At 34.4% G+C, this 9,205-nt stretch overlaps 1 long non-coding RNA gene across 1 annotated transcript; it reads left to right on the top strand.

Annotated features, from left to right (window-relative positions):
- On the top strand, positions 1-443 carry LOC111437904. Its single transcript, XR_002709524.1, has 2 exons — positions 1-43; positions 389-443. It is a non-coding gene; the product is annotated as an uncharacterized LOC111437904 (long non-coding RNA).
- The last annotated feature ends 8,762 nt before the right edge of the window (positions 444-9,205 follow it).

Genomic DNA, 9,205 nt, shown 5'->3' with positions numbered 1-9,205 from the left:
TCCCACATCGATTAGAAAGGTGAACGAAACATTTTTTATAAGGGTGAGAAAAACTCTAGTATAAGCGTTTTAAAACTTTGAGGGGAAGCGCTGAAGGGAAAGCACAAAAAAAGACAATATCTACCGGCAAATTCGACATTTTAATCAAAAGTACACACATTATAACAATGGGAATGAGATTATTCTCTCGACGATAACCAGATCATAATTTAAATGGTAACTCATTCTCATCGATAAATGTATAATTTAGATAAATTTAATGTCCAATAAGCTTTTAATCTTACATGATCTTACACGCTCTTTATGTGATCCTTCATCGATTGGAGAGGAGAACAAAACATTCCTCATAAGAGTATGGAAACACCAGAACAAAACATTCTTTATGAAGGTGTGAAAACCTCTCCCTAGCGCATTATAAAAACCTTAAAGGGAAGACCGAAAGGGAAAGCCCAAAGATGATAATATATGCTAACGGTGAGCGTGAGCCGTTACAAATAGTATCGGAGCTTTATATTGGGTAATGTGTCAGCGAGGGGGCTGAACCCCGAAGAGGAGTGGACACGAGGCGGTGTGCCAGTAAGGATGTTGGGCCTCGAGGAGGGTGGATTTGGAGGGGGGGTCTCATATCGATTGGAGAAGGGAACAAGTGCTAACGAGGACGCTGGGCCCGAAGGTGGTGGATGTTGAGATCCCACAGTAGTTGGGGATGAGAATGAAACATTCTTTAAATGTTGTGGAAACAGGAGAACGAAACATTCTTTATAACGGTTTGGAAACCTCTCCCTAGCTGACACGTTTTAAATACCTTGAGGGGAAGCTAGTAACGAAAAATACAAAGACGACAATATTAACTAGCAATGGGCTTAGATCGTTGCACTCTATATGCTATGTTCTTACTGCATCTCCCTCCTATAACATTTAAATGTCCAATAAGAATTATTATTAAATTTATTATGATTTTATATATCTTTCTAATAGAAACTATATTAAAAAGTGATTTTTTTTTTAGTAAAAACTTATTTGAAAAAAAATTCCTTGTCTAAATATGATCTCCATGAGGAATCTTCTGTCTAATCACATATAAAAAAAAATGGAGGATTTGGCAGCGGATCTCCATGGAGAATCCTCTCGCTAATACCAGCAAAAATAAATAGAGGATTTTGCACCCGATCGCCATGGAAAATAATCTCTTTGATCCCCACGAAAACAAACGAAGGATTTTGCAAGAATAAAAAAAATAACGAAAATCTCATCATTTACGGCAAGAATAGGAGTATTGAAACGTCTTAAACATACAATTCCACTTTTGTCTTCCATTACACTATTCATCAACTATAAAAGTGAAATAAACCAAGCACAAATGTGTCTATATCTCTCTTTTTCTCTCTCATTTCAATAAAAATGAGTTTATTTTCAACTCTGGCCCTTTCTCTCTTAATTTCATTGTTCTTCGCTAACCAATTTACTACCGTCTAATGATCAATCTTCCAAAACCCAGAGATTACGGTCAAGATAACAAATGCTTTGAGAGTTCAAAATTAGCTCACTGTTCACTGCAAATCAGGCAATGATGATTTGGGAATCCACAAGCTAACATTTTGGGCCCGCTACGACTTCAGCTTTCATCCAAACTTATAGGGCTCAACATTGTTTTACTGTTCCTTTCAATGGTCTGGCTCGTCTTATTACTTCGATATATACAAAGATAAGAGAGATAGAAAGAATTGTGAAAATGTTCTATGTTCGTGGTTTGTGAGTGAGCAAAATGTGTGTATGTTCAACTATAAAACCAATCATTATGATATTTGCTATAAGTGGTAAGGTTGGATTTTAATTTTGAAATAAATTAATGTTTTGTTATGTTGTCCTTGTGGGTACTTTTTATATTTATTTATTTATTATTTTTTTTAAGCTATATATGATTATAGTACAAGTGAACTATAAACTACGACATAAATTATGATATTAAGAATTGTTAACTTATTTTGGTCGTGATTGATTATCAAAACAAGTATATGAGATAAAATATTGCATTTGAAGGATTTTGGCCTGTAGTAATAGTAAGGTGAGTCTTAGAGCTTAGCCTAGATTAGAGGCAAGTCGGTTAGAGTTGCTATCGAGTAAACATATACATATACAGGTTACATGTATGATTGAACAAATCTTAGCTTCTGCATAAATTATGTTCGATTAGTGCAAAAGAACCTTGTATAAGGTCTAACGAAACCACAAAGTCAGTACAAACATTCCATTTATTTTTCCTAACTTTGAGAGAAATTAACAGAAAACGTTTCGATTTATACAAGGAAAGGACAATACAAAGATATGATATAAAAGACGCTTTAAAATGCGTCATATACGATAAGGTAATAATATAAACATTTACATTAAGAAATGATATTAGAGGAGGAAAATACGAACATACCATATTAAGTCATGTTGCAACCTATCATAGATGGTAAAATAACAATTTAAAGGTTTATTCCTTTCTTAAAAATAAATTAAAAAACAAGAAACTATAATTTTAGGATTATGTACGGAACTTTTAGGAATAAATATGATTTCAGGAGCCGAGTGATGAGATATGATGACCAGATAAAGTCCGATTGGGCTAGGCCTGAGAAACTATAAAAATTAGACTAGGTGAAGGACCCTTACCGACATAATATAAAATCAACTAACATATCATACTTTTACATTTTTAATTCAAAATTTTTGTGAAAAATAACTCATTCAGTTCAAAGAAATAACCCCATTATCAATCACGTTTTATTTTTATTATAAACAATAAATGAGAATGTGTTACCAAACTCGTCCCTAATTACCTTCATTTAGGACAAGAATACAAAATATCCAAACTCACATTTGTTCATAGCATTAAAATTAAAAGTCCATACAATTGGTAAGTACGTGATATGTGGTCACTCATTCCAATATTACAATAGTATATTCCTATCGTTTGGATCCATGGGAGCCGTCAACAACTAAAACTAATTTTGCAAGTATAAAATTGAAACAAACCAAGTCGGGTCCAATATTTTAAGCTTCAGCCTTCCACTTTAGGGTTTTCTTTTCATTCTTTCAACACTGTCGCTACTTTCGATCTTGCTCATTCGCAAACTACCTCCTGCCACCTCTCGCTGCTTACAGTTGCGTGCTACTCCCGCTCTCAGTCTCAGTCACACGACCAACCAACCAATCATAGTAACTAGTCATACGACTTATTTTGGAAATAGAGAGTTGGGTTGAGTTGGACTACGAAACAATTTTGGGTTACTTGGATTACCAATCTAACCAACTTGAATATCGAGTTGGTCTAAAAGGCCCAACCCAACTCATCTTCATCCCTAATATCCCTAATATTAACGGTCTTCCTACAAAAGAAATGTAGCTCACAAAAATTAGAATACATAAAAACAATCTCGTCCTAGTTTCATTAATACTTTAAACCGTTTATAAAAATAAAATAAAAAATAATAATAATATATATATATATATATATATATTTTATTTATTATTTTTTTATCATTCCTACTCTAAAAATTGAGGATCGAGATAATTTATGAGGTGTAGATAAACGGTTTTCATCTACTCAGTAAAAACTTTTTAGGATAAAGGTTAAAATGTTAATATTACTCCTAAAAATTCTTAGACATTTAATATGGTAAAGGCATTTTAAATTTTTTAAAAAATTGAAGAGTATTAATGAATCCTAATTAAGTTTATGATTATGTATGAAACAAAATACTAACATTTTTTATCCAAAACCAACCAAAATAATGTTTTTAACTTAATTTCTTGGAATTAATTTTAGGACAAAAGTTGAAAGTTTAGTTTAGAGTATTTTTGAGACAAAGTACAACTTTATTTTTATTAATTTAGACCAGATATCCATAACATTACGTCTTTATTTGCAAAACCATGACGTGAATAAAAAGTGTCTCAACCGAACAGGCTCGAAAAGCCATCTGAATTCAATATTATTATTATCAAAGGCGGTGCTCAATTTTGTAATTCTATCACTTTTGGCAGCAACAAAATTGAAAGAGTGGAGGAAAGCATTTCCCTCCCAAGAACCCAAGTCTTTTGCAGAACTCATCACAATTTGGCCCATCCTCACACTTGCTCCTGCACTCATATCCCGCCATTCCTGCAAAAATACAATACATTTCAACCACGATCCGATCGATATCATTCGGTAATTACTTCTTGTTTCTTGTTTTTCGATTTAAATAACAGATCAACTATTTAATAACGTTTTCGTTTCTTATTTTTCAATTGTTGAAAATGTTTCGATTTTTAAAACAACACAAAATCTGTTTTGTTGTTTATGTTTCGAGTTCTTTCCAAGAACATAAATTAAAGTATCGTATGATCGTTTTTTACTTAAAAAAATTAAATGATTATGAAACGAGAAGAAATTTACCGAACGAAGAAAAGAGGAAGATTGCAAAGATGAAGAGAACCAATCTAAGAGCAATGGAAGATGCATATCCATAAGCCATTTTTAGTGATTGCCTTTAGAATATTGCTATTGAAAGATGTTGAAAATGGAAGATATACATAAGAAAATGACTATGCCTAAAATGTTAAAAGAAAGAAAATCTAACTAATAACCATGTTCATTTTGTTTTGGGTCTTTGTTGTTTTTTTTGGAAAATATTAATGGTTGGAAATAAATGGTTTGATCCATGGTTAAAATCATTTTTATTATTGGAAGAGATTTAAAATATGTTCAAATTTGATAATTTTGACATGTATGATTGGTAGCCAGTATACCCATAAGCGGTTTCGCTCCCGACCAATTTTCGACGACTGTTTTTCTTCCATGTTTTAGGACAGCTTCGTAAAGCTATTTTCTCTTTCTAATATCTTGATATTTACATAGGAAATAGTAGTAGGAATTAAGTTTCGAAGGTATAGAGCCCGTAGCCCTGTATCTATGAGCTTAAAGCTGAAACCCTAATTTAAAGAACGCGGTAAAAAAAATTGAGTCGCGGTCAATATTTTTCCACATTATTGTGACGAATATGAATCTCCACATATCTTCATAGTAGTATGATATCATAATTACACACAATCTATTTTGAGTGTTCATGGGCTGAGTTAGGTTGAGTTGAGTCATTTTTTAAATTCAGTTCAATCTTGGCGCAATTTGGACGACTATCGTTTGTTGTTATTTGCTTATCTATTTACCATTGAAGTATCAATTAAATTTATAGCGACCCAATCAAAATAATTTATTTTATAAGCTTGTTCAAATCAACATGATTAGTGTAACAGTCTTACATTGGTCGCATCATGACATTTGTTTTTTACGGCTTCAACATTGTATTTGTCCTTTGCTCTAGGTTTCCCCTTCTACTTCTTGGGTTGACATATTCTCACTAGAGCTAAGGTCAGCATCATCGGTAAGCGACGATCCCTCTTCATGGGTTAGACATATTCTCGCCAAAGCCAAGGTAGTATCGCCGCTAAGCGGCGATCCCTCTACAGTTTTCGATGGCCAAAAAAGTGTTTCTCTACACCTCCTCTGAACCAGGTTGTTGAGATCTTCACAAAAAGTGTTTCTCAACCTCTCTTTGAATTTTTCAGATACAAGCTTCACGTTCATTCAAATCCGACGCTCAGCTTGCGGTTGGGTGTTAAGAATATTTAGTAATAAATTATAGTTTACCATATATATCATATTTGATATTTTATTATAAGGATATTTGCCTTATTACCTAGGCATCTTTCCATTTATTACTCTTTCCATATCTTTGTAATTTATTTGATTATAAATAAAAGATAACTTTCACACCATTTAGGTGTGGTGAATTAATCAAACATTTCAAAGATAGTTTATAAGTGTGGGTTGTACTCTGAGTTGAGTCATCTGTGTTATGACTCCTTTAGTCACTACAGCTATCTTAGCTCGCTTGAAATCTTTTTGTACTTGTACCTCGCTAGTAATGAGGCTGACGAGTGTGCTGTCTTTCAACTTAGGGCATCAACGACCACGTTTGCCTTTCTAAGGTGGGACTGGATGTCTATATCATAATCCTTTACGTGTTCCAACAACCTCTGTTGCTTCATGTTCCGCTCTTTCTGGCGAAGAAATATTTCAAGCCCTTGTGGTCGGGGAAAATTTGAGGTTTCTCTCCGTAACAACCAAATAAACGAAGAAAATTTACTCCAATAAGAATAAGTCACTCATATAAGACCCAAAGATCCAAGGAAAGATAGTAAGGAAATTAGCCAAGGACAAGGGTGCTAAGTAATTTTTAGGAGTTCAAGACCTTTGGAAAAGAATAATAATAAAATATTTAGAAAGTAGAAGTTTCATAAATACCCTTAAAAATATGTATAATTACGAAAATGCAAATTTTCTCAAAATCAAAACTTCCACAGTGACCTCCTGCACAAAATCTATCGAATCTAAAAAAACTAACCGTTAGATCTCCTCCATAATTGGACAAAATCTAGAATGTTCACAGATAACAGTCATAATTGAAATTGGAAGTCGGTACCTCACTAATAGGAGAGGATATTTTTTACGGATTATTCAGAAAATTTAGTCTCCAAATCATGACAGTTTGGGAGGTTTCAACGTAGGCGGAATTTTCTCCTATAAAGTCTAAAGTTTTGGCAATAGTATGGAACAAGAAGGAGTTGAGTCGAGCTCCCATTGTCAAGAAATAAGCTTTTGGTTTTTGGGTTTCCTACTCTCGAATTTTTTTGAAATTCGAGTGCAATTCTCCGCCATTTCCCTTCAAACTTGTTCCTATAGTTTCTATGAGGATGCCTAAAGCTCAAGTGACGAGGATGCCTAAAACTTGAGCTTGAAGCATTTATATTATGAGTTTTTCTTCGTGGAATTTCTTCTAAATTCGAGGGCTATGGTTAATCATTTTCTCTCATACCAACTCTTACACATTCCATACGGGATATCCAACTAGTTGCGTGAAGGAATCAAACACTTAAATGCTCTAGAATCGGCTGCCCAACAAAAAGTTTTATATTTATTCTGGCGAGAAACACGTTTTCCAGTGAACTTTGGAAGGTTATAACTCGAGGTACAGACCACGACAAGCAACCAAGGAAGAAGATGAAGTCTAAAGTCAAAGGTCAAACTTTGACTAATAAAAGTCAAAGACTCAAAGATGAATCTAATTAATAAATTTTGGAATAATTCGGATATTGGAAGCTTGAGAACAGAGGTCTCGAACGTTGACGACGTGGTAAGTAGCAACCTTGAACTTTTCTGAGGAAATACTTGTAGAAATCACTTGGATTTCTTTATGAACCTTAAACCAAGTATGAATTAAAGAAATATGAAAGAAAAATATCGAACTAAGAGTTAAGATCTTGAATCAATCAAATTACTTGAATTTAAGTAACGTTAAAATAACTCACTAAATGAACTCTGCTACATATGAAATTTTAATACTGAGTATATTATAGCATGTTGAGATTATATATGAAATTTGATGGTCATTGGATAAGGGTATGTAGGTAAAACAAGAAACGGTAAAAAATGACAATAATGCCCCTATGGTAATTTACCTTTGGTTCATGACCTAAATGACCTTTAAATGTCATGAAACTTTGTAGTAGATCTTATTTTGTGATGTTTAAAGATGTTGTGAAGTTTGAAAGCCATTGGAACACGTTAAGTAGCAAAACCAAGAATTAAAGATAAAATGAGCTAAATTCCCCAATGACTTGTGATATTTCAAGGTTTACATGTGTTACAAATTACATAAGGCCTATTCTTAAGAGCATGGAAATATGTTTGATATTTTAAGTTGATTCAAGCAAGTTTGGAAGCTAAATCAAGTTAGGACCCAAGAAACACCTCAAGATCCATGACTCTTCTAGAACTCTCTAAAGAATTCATTACGACTCTATGACTTTCTAGAATAACAATTGCTTGTTATTATGGTGGGTTCATATGTTTTTGAATACATGTTACAACTTATGCCTCAACGAGTTATGAACTCTAGAAACTTACAACAATACCACACAAGCTCTATGACTACCAAGGTAAGAAGAATGCTAGGTACCACTTAAGGATAAGGAACAAGGTCCACAGACACAGAAACTCAAGACTACTAGGTAATACTCTAATCATATTCGATTGTGACCATGACCTCCCACCACGCTAAGCTTTCAGAGGCCCATGTTTTCCTCTTCTAGGTGGGATGCTCAGGCACCATATTTTCGAAGCAGGATGTCATGTTTGGCCTTATGTTTCCCTCACCTAGATGAGATGCCTTGCACCATGTTATGGGTACCCTAAGATTTGTAGGATGCTATGTTCATGTATGCATCGATCACGTGACCTTTATGGTTTAAAATGGGGAGTAATCTAGGGCCACGATGAAACAAGAAGAGAGTAAACTACCTTAGCCAAGAATCAAGAACCTCCTATGACATCCCACAGTACCACATGTTCATGACTTAGAGTACGCTGGTTTCAACGTATGAAGCCTTGAGCATAGGTATCAAGAGTATGCCGCTTGGAATGTAAGAAGCCTTGGGCAAATGTATTTAGACTACATCACAGGGCAGCCCTTGATGCAGAATTGAACTACGTTGCTTGGAATGTAAGAAGTCTTGGACATAGGTTTTCAAACTATGCCGCTTGAACGCATGAAGCCTTGGGCACAGGTTTTCTGACAGACTCACAAGGCAAGCCCTAGATGGGGTTCAGACTATGTCGCTTAGAATACACGAAGCCTTGAACATAGGTTAAGATTGTGTCGCTTAGAATGCATGAAGCCTTGGACACAGGTTGTCAGGTTCATGACTCGTACTATAAATCCTAGGGGGGAGTGTCTGGAGAACGAACAAAAAATAGAACAAGAACTTAGGAAGTACCAAGAACAAGATAAAGATCAAGGACTAGAACATGGATCAACAATCAAGTTCTAAGAACAAGAACCAAGAACCAAGAACTATAGTACTAAGGCCCTAAAACCTTAGGATCAAGATCTTCAGGATAGATCATGATAAGAACCCTAAGTAAAGAACAAAACTAAGGAGCCTACGTACTTACAACAAGAACCAGAACAAGACAAGAAAGAGTGTGGTACCCTAGCATATCAAGTACACGATTAAGAGCCAACAAGTAGGCTACTTACTGAGTTTTTCTACTCATTCCTTATTTCCATGTTTTTCAGATAATAAGGAGCTGGTCTAGATTGGGAACGAGCTCTGG

Source organism: Cucurbita moschata, unplaced genomic scaffold (assembly GCF_002738365.1).
Source record: "Cucurbita moschata cultivar Rifu unplaced genomic scaffold, Cmos_1.0 Cmo_Scf00068, whole genome shotgun sequence".
Taxonomy (NCBI): Eukaryota; Viridiplantae; Streptophyta; class Magnoliopsida; order Cucurbitales; family Cucurbitaceae; genus Cucurbita; species Cucurbita moschata.
This window is presented reverse-complemented; position numbering and strand designations above follow the sequence as displayed.